The sequence below is a fragment of the Ascaphus truei genome, unplaced genomic scaffold (genome assembly GCF_040206685.1).
Source record: "Ascaphus truei isolate aAscTru1 unplaced genomic scaffold, aAscTru1.hap1 HAP1_SCAFFOLD_655, whole genome shotgun sequence".
NCBI lineage: Eukaryota > Metazoa > Chordata > Amphibia > Anura > Ascaphidae > Ascaphus > Ascaphus truei.
The window spans coordinates 137,831-150,974 of NW_027456988.1; the positions used below are offsets into that span (position 1 = coordinate 137,831).

The following is a 13,144-nucleotide window of genomic DNA, read 5'->3' on the forward strand; positions in this document are numbered from 1 at the left end:
CCCATATAGCCCATCCCTATAACTCCTCCTATTGTCCCATATAACTCCTCCTATTACCCCATATTACCGTTCCCTATAACTCCTCCTATTACCCCATATTACCGCTCCCTATTAGAGGTGAGAGGAGGAGAGGGGGGGGGGGGTGGAATGGGAGAGATAGAGGGGGGGGTGGAAGGGGAGAGATAGAGAGGGGAGTGGAAGGGGAGAGATAGAGAGGGGGGGTGGATGGGGAGAGATAGAGAGGGGGGGTGGAATGAGAGCGATAGAGGGGGGGTGGAATGGGAGAGATAGAGGGGGGGTGGAATGGGAGAGATAGAGGGGGGGTGGAAGGGGAGAGATAGAAGGGGAGAGATAGAGAGGGGGTGGGAGGGGAGAGATATAGGGGGGTGAGGGGAGAGACGGGGGTGGGAGGGGAGAAAGAGAGGGGGGTGGGAGGAGAGAGGGGGGAGTGGGGGGGTGGGAGGGGGGAGAGAGGGGGAGAGAGAGAGGGGGGGTGGGAGGGAGGAGAGAAAGAGGGGGGGGGGTTGGTGAGGGGAGAGAGGGAAGATGTAAAGTAGATGAGAGGGTTCCACAGTCCTAAAGGTCTGACGCTCTCACCTCTCTGCTGACCCCAGGTCTGCACACACAGCACGTCCGAGGAGTCACTCTCTGACCCCACACAAACCTCTAGGACACAGAGAGGGGGGGGGGGGGGGTTACACCCATGTACAGTATATACCATGCACAGTAATATATATATATGTATGGGATGCTGAGCTGGTGTTTGACAGTGAAGGACCTTCCAATACACCCATACATGACTCAAGGACCTTTTATTACACCCAGACCCGACTCAAGGACCTTCCAAAACACCCAGACATGACTCAAGGACCTTCTATTACACCCAGACCCGACTCAAGGACCTTCTATTACACCCAGATCCGACTCATGGACCTTCCAATACACCCAGACATGACTCAAGGACCTTCCAATACACCCAGACCCGACTAAAGGACCTTCTAATACACCCAGACCCGACTAAAGGACCTTCTAATACACCCAGACCCGACTCAAGGACCTTCTAATACACCCAGACCCGACTCAAGGACCTTCTAATACACCCAGACCCGACTCAAGGACCTTCTAATACACCCAGACCCGACTCAAGGACCTTCTAATACACCCAGACCCGACTCAAGCACCTTTTATTACTCCCAGACCCGACTCAAGGACCTTCTAATACACCCAAACCCGACTCAAGGACCTTCTAGATCACCCAGACCCGACTCAACGACCTTCTAATACACCCAGATCCGACTCAAGGACCTTCTAATACACCCAGAAATGACTCATGGACCTTCTAATACACCCAGACCCCATTCAAGAACCTTCCAATACACCCAGACCCGACTCATGGACCTTCCAATACACCTAGACCCGACTCAAGGACATTCTAATACACCCAGACACGACTCAAGGACCTTCCAATACACCCAGACCCGACTCAAGGACATTCTAATACACCCAGACCCAACTCAAGGACCTTCTAATACACCCAGACCCGACTCAAGGACCTTTTAATACACCCAGACCCGACTCAATGACCTTCTATTACACCCAGACCCGACTCAAGGAACTTCTATTACACCCAGACCCGACTCAATGACCTTCTATTACACCCAGACCCGACTCAAGGACCTTCTATTACACCCAGACCCAACTCAAGGACCTTCTATTACACCCAGACCCGACTCAAGGACCTTCTAATACACCCAGACACGACTCAAGGACCTTAAATACATCCAGACCCGACTCAAAGACCTTCTAATACACCCAGATCCGACTCATGGACCTTCTAATACACCCAGACCCGACTCATGGACCTTCTAATACACCCAGACCCGACTCATGGACCTTCTAATACACCCAGACCCGACTCATGGACCTTCTAATACACCCAGACCCGACTCAAGGACCTTCTAATACACCCAGACCTGACTCAAGGACCTTCTAATACACCAAGACTCGACTCAAGGGCCTTCTAATACACCCAGACCCGACTCATGGACCTTCTAATACACCCAGACCCGACTCAAGGACCTTCTAATACACCCAGACCCGACTCAAGGACCTTCTATTACACCCAGACCCGACTAAAGGACCTTCTAATACACCGAGACCCGACTCAAGGACCTTCTAATACACCCAGAACCGACTCAAGGGCCTTCTAATACACCCAGACCCGACTCATGGACCTTCTAATACACCCAGACCCGACTCAAGGACCTTCTAATACACCCAGACCCGACTCAAGGACCTTCTAATACACCCAGACCCGACTCAAGGACCTTCTAATACACCCAGACCCGACTCAAGGACCTTCTATTACACCCAGACCCGACTCAAGGACATTCTAATACACCCAGACCCGACTCAAGGACCTTCTAATACACCAAGACTCGACTCAAGGGCCTTCTAATACACCCAGACCCGACTCATGGACCTTCTAATACACCCAGACCCGACTCAAGGACCTTCTAATACACCCAGACCCGACTAAAGGACCTTCTAATACACCCAGACCCGACTCAAGGACATTCTAATACACCCAAACCCGACTCAAGGACCTTCTAATACACCCAGACCCGACTCAAGGACCTTCTAATACACCGAGACCCGACTCAAGGACCTTCTAATACACCCAGACCTGACTCAAGGACCTTCTAATACACCCAGACACGACTCAAGGACCTTCCAATACACCCAGACCCGACTCATGGACCTTCTAATACACCCAGACCCGACTCAAGGACATTCTAATACACTCAGACCCGACTCAAGGACCTTCTAATACACCAAGACTCGACTCAAGGACCTTCTAATACACCCAGACCCGACTCATGGACCTTCTAATACACCCAGACCCGACTCAAGGACCTTCTAATACACCCAGACCCGACTAAAGGACCTTCTAATACACCCAGACCCGACTCAAGGACCTTCTAATACACCCAGACCCGACTCAAGGACCTTCTAATACACCCAGACACGACTCAAGGACCTTCCAATACACCCAGACCCGACTCATGGACCTTCTAATACACCCAGACCCGACTCAAGGACATTCTAATACACCCAGACCCGACTCAAGGACCTTCTAATACACCCAGACCCGACTCAAGGACCTTAAATACATCCAGACCCGACTCAAGGACCTTCTAATACACCCAGACCCGACTCAAGGACCTTAAATACATCCAGACCCGACTCAAGGACATTCTAATACACCCAGACCCGACTCAAGTATCACTAGCATGGCTAGGGCACGGTAACACAGAAATAGGTGACAGCTGTATGCCAGGGGACCAGGGCATGGTGACAGGTGACAAGCACATCCTGTCTGGTTGATAGGTGACATGTGTATGTCATGTGACAAGAACATGGTGACAGCAAAATAGATAACATGTGAGTAGCAGTTTTCAGTAATTTGTAGAGGAGGTGACAGAGCAAGACAGGCGAGGGGATAGAGGGTGAGGGGGGAGAAGCAGAGAGAGGAGGAGAGGGAGCGAGAGGGTGAGGGGAGAGAGGGTGTGAAGCAGAGAGAGGAGGAGAGGGAGCGAGAGGAGGAGAGAGAGGGGGGAGAGAGGAGGGGAGAGAGGGAGCGAGAGGAGGAGAGAGAGGCGAGGGGAGAGAGGGTGAGAAGCAGAGAGAGGAGGAGAGGGAGCGAGAGGAGGAGAGAGAGGGAGGGGAGGGGAGAAGCAGAGAGAGGAGGAGAGGGAGCAAGAGGAGGAGAGAGGCGAGGGGAGAGAGGGTGAGGGGGAGAAGCAGAGAGGGAGCGAGAGGAGGAGAGGGGGGAGATAGGGTGAGGGGGGAGAAGCAGAGAGAGGAGGAGAGGGAGAGAGGTGAAGAAAGGAGGAGGGAGGAGGGAGGAGAGGTGAGAGAGAGAGGGAGAGAAAGAAGGAGAGAATGGGACAGAGGAGGAGAGAGAGGGGGAGAGGAAAGAGAGAGATGAAGAAAGGAGGAGAGAGGAGAGGGGGAAGAGGAGAGAATAGGACAGGAGGAGACAGGAGGATAAAGGAGGAGAGAGTAGAGGTGAGAGATGAGGGGAGAAAGGAGGAGAGGAGAGGTGAGAGAGAGGGTGAGAGAGGAGGGGAGGAGAGGTGAGAGAGAGGGTGAGAGAGGAGGGGAGAAAGAGGGAGAATGGTTCAGAGCAGGAGATAGAGAGGGAGAGAGAGGAGATAGAGGGAGGGGGGAGGGACGATGTAAAGGAGATAGGTGAGGTTCCAGGTATTGCACGGTCCTAGAGGTCTGACGCTCTCACCTCTCTGCTGCCCCCAGCTCTGCACACACAGCACGTCCGAGGAGTCACTCTCTGACCCCACACAAACCTCTAGGACACCGAGAGAGAGGGGGGGGGGGGGGGGCGGGGGTGGGGGGGGGTTACTGAAGATAGGACCGTTTCAGGCCTAAATAATAAAGATGCTGTGTTTCTATATACTGTATATTCCGCGCGGAACTAGTTACAATAGGAAATGACATTGGGAAATGATTAGCTGCCTCTGCAAAGAGAAGCAGATAACGCGCTGAAGCAGATAACTCGCTGAAGCAGATAACTCGCTGAAGCAGATAACTCGCTGAAGCAGATAACTCGCTGAAATAGATAACTGGGCTGAAGCAGATAACTCGCTGAAGCAGATAACTCGCTGAAGCAGGCGGGTGTGTGAAACGCCGTGTGTGATGTAAGAAACTTGCTACGTTTAATGTCTGCTGAGTTTAATAGTATGTGGTCCTGAGTTTGGAATGAAAGGTTAGTTATATAGTTATATAGTTATATAGTTACATAGTTACTTAGTTATATAGTTACTTAGTTACATAGTTACATAGTTACATAGTTATATAGTTACTTAGTAGTAAAAGACAATACAATAGAGATAGGTCTTAAAAGAGAGGGCACACCGGAGTAACTATAGTTACTCTGTGACAGAACAAGAAGTGGCGTCTAAATCAGTAACATGGCTAAATGAAGAAGCAGCGCTCGCATGTCCACCTGCTCAGCACGGCCTCTCCTGGGGGTCCCCCATACCATTCCCAGTGCTGCTGCCCAGCACGGCCTCTCCTGGGGGTCCCCCATACCATTCCCAGTGCTGCTGCTCAGCACGGCCTCTCCTGGGGGTCCCCCATACCATTCCCAGTGCTGCTGCTCAGCACGGCCTCTCCTGGGGGTCCCCCATACCATTCCCAGTGCTGCTGCTCAGCACGGCCTCTCCTGGGGGTCCCCCATACCATTCCCAGTGCTGCTGCTCAGCACGGCCTCTCCTGGGGGTCCCCCATACCATTCCCAGTGCTGCTGCTCAGCACGGCCTCTCCTGGGGGTCCCCCATACCATTCCCAGTGCTGCTGCTCAGCACGGCCTCTCCTGGGGGTCCCCCATACCATTCCCAGTGCTCCTGCCCAGCAGGGCCTCTCCTGGGGGTCCCCCATACCATTCCCAGTGCTCCTGCCCAGCACGGCCTCTCCTGGGGGTCCCCCATACCATTCCCAGTGCTGCTGCCCAGCACGGCCTCTCCTGGGGGTCCCCCATACCATTCCCAGTGCTGCTGCTCAGCACGGCCTCTCCTGGGGGTCCCCCATACCATTCCCAGTGCTGCTGCTCAGCACGGCCTCTCCTGGGGGTCCCCCATACCATTCCCAGTGCTGCTGCTCAGCACGGCCTCTCCTGGGGGTCCCCCATACCATTCCCAGTGCTGCTGCTCAGCACGGCCTCTCCTGGGGGTCCCCCATACCATTCCCAGTGCTCCTGCCCAGCAGGGCCTCTCCTGGGGGTCCCCCATACCATTCCCAGTGCTCCTACCCAGCACGGCCTCTCCTGGGGGTCCCCCATACCATTCCCAGTGCTGCTGCCCAGCACGGCCTCTCCTGGGGGTCCCCCATACCATTCCCAGTGCTGCTGCTCAGCACGGCCTCTCCTGGGGGTCCCCCATACCATTCCCAGTGCTGCTGCTCAGCACGGCCTCTCCTGGGGGTCCCCCATACCATTCCCAGTGCTGCTGCTCAGCACGGCCTCTCCTGGGGGTCCCCCATACCATTCCCAGTGCTGCTGCTCAGCACGGCCTCTCCTGGGGGTCCCCCATACCATTCCCAGTGCTGCTGCTCAGCACGGCCTCTCCTGGGGGTCCCCCATACCATTCCCAGTGCTGCTGCTCAGCACGGCCTCTCCTGGGGGTCCCCCATACCATTCCCAGTGCTGCTGCTCAGCACGGCCTCTCCTGGGGGTCCCCCATACCATTCCCAGTGCTGCTGCTCAGCACGGCCTCTCCTGGGGGTCCCCCATACCATTCCCAGTGCTGCTGCTCAGCACGGCCTCTCCTGGGGGTCCCCCATACCATTCCCAGTGCTGCTGCTCAGCACGGCCTCTCCTGGGGGTCCCCCATACCATTCCCAGTGCTCCTGCCCAGCACGGCCTCTCCTGGGGGTCCCCTATACCATTCCCAGTGCTGCTGCTCAGCACGGCCTCTCCTGGGGGTCCCCCATACCATTCCCAATGCTCCTTCCCAGCACGGCCTCTCCTGGGGGTCCCCCATACCATTCCCAGTGCTGCTGCTCAGCACGGCCTCTCCTGGGGGTCCCCCATACCATTCCCAGTGCTGCTGCTCAGCACGGCCTCTCCTGGGGGTCCCCCATACCATTCCCAGTGCTGCTGCTCAGCACGGCCTCTCCTGGGGGTCCCCCATACCATTCCCAGTGCTGCTGCTCAGCACGGCCTCTCCTGGGGGTCCCCCATACCATTCCCAGTGCTGCTGCTCAGCACGGCCTCTCCTGGGGGTCCCCCATACCATTCCCAGTGCTGCTGCTCAGCACGGCCTCTCCTGGGGGTCCCCCATACCATTCCCAGTGCTGCTGCTCAGCACGGCCTCTCCTGGGGGTCCCCCATACCATTCCCAGTGCTGCTGCTCAGCACGGCCTCTCCTGGGGGTCCCCCATACCATTCCCAGTGCTGCTGCTCAGCACGGCCTCTCCTGGGGGTCCCCCATACCATTCCCAGTGCTGCTGCTCAGCACGGCCTCTCCTGGGGGTCCCCCATACCATTCCCAGTGCTGCTGCTCAGCACGGCCTCTCCTGGGGGTCCCCCATACCATTCCCAGTGCTGCTGCTCAGCACGGCCTCTCCTGGGGGTCCCCCATACCATTCCCAGTGCTCCTGCCAGCACGGCCTCTCCTGGGGGTCCCCCCATACCATTCCCAGTGCTGCTGCCCAGCACGGCCTCTCCTGGGTGTATAACAGGGTGAAAGGGTAACAGGTGTGTGACAGGGACATGGTGACAGGGTAACAGGTGTGTGACAGGGACATGGTGACAGGGTAACAGGTGTGTGACAGGGACATGGTGACAGGGTAACAGGTGTGTGACAGGGACATGGTGACAGGGTAACAGGTGTGTGACAGGGTAACAGGTGTGTGACAGGGACATGGTGACAGGGTAACAGGTGTGTGACAGGGACATGGTGACAGGGTAACAGGTGTATGACAGGGAGACGGTGACAGGGTAACAGGTGTATGACAGGGACATGGTGACAGGGTAACAGGTGTGTGACAGGGACATGGTGCCAGGGTAACAGGTGTGTGACAGGGACATGGTGACAGGGTAACAGGTGTATGACAGGGACATGGTGACAGGGTAACAGGTGTATGACAGGGATATGGTGACAGGGTAACAGGTGTGTGACAGGGACATGGTGACAGGGTAACAGGTGTGTGACAGGGTACCAGGTGTGTGACAGGGACATGGTGAAAGGGACATGGTGAAATGGACATGGTGACAGGGTAACAGGTATATGGCAGGGACACGGTGACAGGGTAACAGGTGTGTGACAAGGACATGGTGACAGGGTAACAGGTGTGTGACAGGGACATGGTGACAGGGTAACAGGTGTGTGACAGGGTAACAGGTGTGTGACAGGGACATGGTGACAGGGTAACAGGTGTGTGACAGGGACATGGTGACAGGGTAACAGGTGTATGACAGGGAGACGGTGACAGGGTAACAGGTGTATGACAGGGACATGGTGACAGGGTAACAGGTGTGTGACAGGGACATGGTGCCAGGGTAACAGGTGTGTGACAGGGACATGGTGACAGGGTAACAGGTGTATGACAGGGACATGGTGACAGGGTAACAGGTGTATGACAGGGATATGGTGACAGGGTAACAGGTGTGTGACAGGGACATGGTGACAGGGTAACAGGTGTGTGACAGGGTACCAGGTGTGTGACAGGGACATGGTGAAAGGGACATGGTGAAATGGACATGGTGACAGGGTAACAGGTATATGGCAGGGACACGGTGACAGGGTAACAGGTGTGTGACAAGGACATGGTGACAGGGTAACAGGTGTGTGACAGGGACATGGTGACAGGGTAACAGGTGTGTGACAGGGACACGGTGACTGGGTAACAGGTGTGTGACAGGGACACGGTGACAGGGTAACAGGTGTGTGACAGGAACACAGTGACAGGGTAACAGGTGTGTGACAGGGACATGGTGACAGGGTAGCAGGTGTATGACAGGGACACGGTGACAGGGTAACAGGTGTGTGACAGGGACACGGTGACAGGGTAACAGGTGTGTGACAGGAACACGGTGACAGGGTAACAGGTGTGTGACAGGGAGATGGTGACAGGGAAACAGGTGTGTAGTTATGTGTAGGGGAGGTAACAGGTGTGTAGTTATGTGTAGGGGAGGTGACAGGGTAAAAGGTGTGTAGTTATGTGTAGGGGAGGTAACAGGTGTGTAGTTATGTGTAGGGGAGGTAACAGGTGTGTAGTTATGTGTAGGGGAGGTGACAGGGTAACAGGTGTGTAGTTATGTGTAGGGGAGGTGACAGGGTAACAGGTGTGTAGTTATGTGTAGGGGAGGCGACAGGGTAACAGGTGTGTAGTTATGTGTAGGGGAGGTGACAGGGTAACAGGTGTGTAGTTATGTGTAGGGGAGGTGACAGGGTAACAGGTGTGTAGTTATGTGTAGGGGAGGCGACAGTTTAACAGGTGTGTAGTTATGTGTAGGGGAGGCGACAGGGTAACAGGTGTGTAGGGGAGGCGACAGGGTAACAGGTGTGTAGTTATGTGCAGGGGAGGCGACAGGGTAACAGGTGCGTAGTTATGTGCAGGGGAGGCGACAGGGTAACAGGTGCGTAGTTATGTGCAGGGGAGGCGACAGGGTAACAGGTGTTTAGGGGAGGTGACAGGGTAACAGGTGCGTAGTTATGTGCAGGGGAGGCGACAGGGTAACAGGTGTGTAGGGGAGGTGACAGGGTAACAGGTGTGTAGGGGAGGTGACAGGGTAACAGGTGTGTAGTTATGTGTAGGGGAGGCGACAGGGTAACAGGTGCGTAGTTATGTGTAGGGGAGGCGACAGGGTAACAGGTGTGTAGTTATGTGTAGGGGAGGCGACAGGGTAACAGGTGTGTAGTTATGTGCAGGGGAGGCGACAGGGTAACAGGTGCGTAGTTATGTGTAGGGGAGGCGACAGGGTAACAGGTGTGTAGTTATGTGTAGGGGAGGCGACAGGGTAACAGGTGTGTAGTTATGTGTAGGGGAGGCGACAGGGTAACACGTGTGTAGTTATGTGCAGGGGAGGCGACAGGGTAACAGGTGTGTAGTTATGTGCAGGGGAGGCGACAGGGTAACAAGTGCGTAGTTATGTGCAGGGGAGGCGACAGGGTAACAAGTGCGTAGTTATGTGCAGGGGAGGCGACAGGGTAACAGGTGTGTAGTTATGTGCAGGGGAGGCGACAGGGTAACAGGTGTGTAGTTATGTGTAGGGGAGGCGACAGGGTAACAGGTGTGTAGTTGTGTAGGGGAGGCGACAGGGTAACAGGTGCGTAGTTATGTGTAGGGGAGGCGACAGGGTAACAGGTGTGTAGTTATGTGCAGGGGAGGCGACAGGGTAACAGGTGTGTAGTTATGTGCAGGGGAGGCGACAGGGTAACAGGTGTGTCGTTATGTGCAGGGGAGGCGACAGGGTAACAGGTGTGTAGTTATGTGCAGGGGAGGCGACAGGGTAACAGGTGTGTAGTTATGTGCAGGGGAGGCGACAGGGTAACAGGTGTGTAGTTATGTGCAGGGGAGGCGACAGGGTAACAGGTGTGTAGTTATGTGTAGGGGAGGCGACAGGGTAACAGGTGTGTAGTTGTGTAGGGGAGGCGACAGGGTAACAGGTGTGTAGTTATGTGTAGGGGAGGCGACAGAGTAACAGGTGTGTAGTTATGTGTAGGGGAGGCGACAGGGTAACAGGTGTGTAGTTATGTGCAGGGGAGGCGACAGGGTAACAGGTGTGTAGTTATGTGCAGGGGAGGCGACAGGGTAACAGGTGTGTAGTTATGTGCAGGGGAGGCGACAGGGTAACAGGTGTGTAGTTATGTGCAGGGGAGGCGACAGGGTAACAGGTGTGTAGTTATGTGCAGGGGAGGGGACAGGGTAACAGGTGTGTAGTTATGTGCAGGGGAGGCGACAGGGTTACAGGTGTGTAGTTATGTGTAGGGGAGGCGACAGGGTAACAGGTGTGTAGTTATGTGCAGGGGAGGCGACAGGGTAACAGGTGTGTAGTTATGTGCAGGGGAGGCGACAGGGTAACAGGTGTGTAGTTATGTGTAGGGGAGGCGACAGGGTAACAGGTGTGTAGTTATGTGCAGGGGAGGCGACAGGGTAACAGGTGTGTAGTTATGTGCAGGGGAAGCGACAGGGTAACAGGTGTGTAGTTATGTGCAGGGGAAGCGACAGGGTAACAGGTGTGTAGTTATGTGTAGGGAGGGTAACAGGTGTGTAGTTATGTGCAGGGGAGGCGACAGGGTAACAGGTGTGTAGTTATGTGCAGGGGAGGCGACAGGGTAACAGGTGTGTAGTTATGTGCAGGGGAAGCGACAGGGTAACAGGTGTGTAGTTATGTGCAGGGGAAGCGACAGGGTAACAGGTGTGTAGTTATGTGTAGGGGAGGTGACAGGGTAACAGGTGTGTAGTTATGTGTAGGGGAGGGGACAGGGTAACAGGTGTGTAGTTATGTGCAGGGGAGGCGACAGGGTAACAGGTGTGTAGTTATGTGTATGGGAGGGGACAGGGTAACAGGTGTGTAGTTATGTGCAGGGGAGGCGACAGGGTAACAGGTGTGTAGTTATGTGTAGGGGAGGGGACAGGGTAACAGGTGTGTAGTTATGTGCAGGGGAGGCGACAGGGTAACAGGTGTGTAGTTATGTGCAGGGGAGGCGACAGGGTAACAGGTGTGTAGTTATGTGTATGGGAGGGGACAGGGTAACAGGTGTGTAGTTATGTGCAGGGGAGGCGACAGGGTAACAGGTGTGTAGTTATGTGTAGGGGAGGGGACAGGGTAACAGGTGTGTAGTTATGTGCAGGGGAGGCGACAGGGTAACAGGTGTGTAGTTATGTGCAGGGGAGGCGACAGGGTAACAGGTGTGTAGTTATGTGCAGGGGAGGCGACAGGGTAACAGGTGTGTAGTTATGTGCAGGGGAGGCGACAGGGTAACAGGTGTGTAGTTATGTGCAGGGGAGGGGACAGGGTAACAGGTGTGTAGTTATGTGCAGGGGAGGCGACAGGGTAACAGGTGTGTAGTTATGTGCAGGGGAGGCGACAGGGTAACAGGTGTGTAGTTATGTGCAGGGGAAGCGACAGGGTAACAGGTGTGTAGTTATGTGCAGGGGAGGCGACAGGGTAACAGGTGTGTAGTTATGTGCAGGGGAGGCGACAGGGTAACAGGTGTGTAGTTATGTGCAGGGGAGGCGACAGGGTAACAGGTGTGTAGTTATGTGCAGGGGAGGCGACAGGGTAACAGGTGCGTAGTTATGTGCAGGGGAGGGGACAGGGTAACAGGTGTGTAGTTATGTGTAGGGGAGGTGACAGGTGTGTAGTTATGTGCAGGGGAGGCGACAGGGTAACAGGTGTGTAGTTATGTGCAGGGGAGGCGACAGGGTAACAGGTGTGTAGTTATGTGCAGGGGAGGCGACAGGGTAACAGGTGTGTAGTTATGTGCAGGGGAGGCGACAGGGTAACAGGTGTGTAGTTATGTGCAGGGGAGGCGACAGGGTAACAGGTGCGTAGTTATGTGCAGGGGAGGGGACAGGGTAACAGGTGTGTAGTTATGTGTAGGGGAGGTGACAGGTGTGTAGTTATGTGCAGGGGAGGCGACAGACATATGACGGTGACAGTGACAATGTTACAGCTGCTTCACTCACCCAGCCCAGCTCCTGCCGGCTGCACCACCTCCAGCACCGGCTCCCCCATCCTGCTCTCTGTTTCCCCCCCCCCCTCTCTTTCTGTCGTCCCCCCCCCTCCTCTCTCTCTCTCTCTGTCCCCCCCTCTCTCTCTCTGTCCCCCCCTCTCTCTCTCTGTCCCCCCTCTCTCTCTCTGTCCCCCCCTCTCTCTCTCTGTCCCCCCCTCTCTCTCTCTGTCCCCCCCTCTCTCTCTCTGTTCCCCCCTCTCTCTCTCTGTCCCCCCCTCTCTCTCTCTGTCCCCCCCTCTCTCTCTCTGTCCCCCCCTCTCTCTCTCTCTGTCCCCCTCTTTCTCTCTCTCTGTCCCCCCCCCCCTCTCTCTCTCTCTGTCCCCCCCCCTCTCTCACTCTGTCCCCCCTCTCTCTGCCCCCCCACTCTCTCTGTCCCCCCACTCTCTCTGTCCCCCCTCTCTCTCTTTGTCCCCCCTCTGTGTCCCCCTCTCTCTGTGTCCCCCCTCTCTCTGCCCCCCCCCTTTCTCTCTGCCCCCCTCTCTCTCTGCGTCCCCCCCCCTCTCTCTGCGTCCCCCCCCTCTCTCTGCGTCCCCCCCTCTCTCTGCGTCCCCCCTCGCTCTCTCTGTCCCCCCTCGCTCTCTCTGTCCCCCCTCTCTCTATCTCTGTCCCCCCCCTCTCTATCTCTGTCCCCCCCCCCCTCTCTCTCTGTCCCCCCCCCCCCTCTCTCTCTGTCCCCCCTCTCTCTCTCTCTGTCCCCCCCTCTCTATCCCTGTCCCCCCCTCTCTATCCCTGTCCCCCCCTCTCTATCCCTGTCCCCCCCTCCCTGTCCCACCCTCCCTGTCCCACCCTCCCTGTCCCACCCTCTCTGTCCCACCCTCTCTCTTTCCCACCCTCTCTCTGTCCCCCCCTCTCTGTCCCCCCCTCTCTGTCCCCCCCTCTCA

General features: G+C 56.0%; 1 protein-coding gene across 1 annotated transcript in view; it reads right to left on the reverse strand.

Moving 5' to 3' along the window:
• Positions 1-12,255, reverse strand: part of DNMT3L (DNA methyltransferase 3 like) — a 92,611-nt gene extending 80,356 nt beyond the window's left edge. Inside the window, exons 1-3 of the mRNA XM_075584574.1 lie at positions 12,217-12,255; positions 4,301-4,369; positions 598-666 (exon numbers count right to left, since the gene is read on the reverse strand). The gene's annotated coding sequence lies outside the window, so the exon portion shown is untranslated. The remainder of the gene's footprint in view (positions 1-597; positions 667-4,300; positions 4,370-12,216) is intronic.
• Between the last annotated feature and the right edge of the window lie 889 nt (positions 12,256-13,144).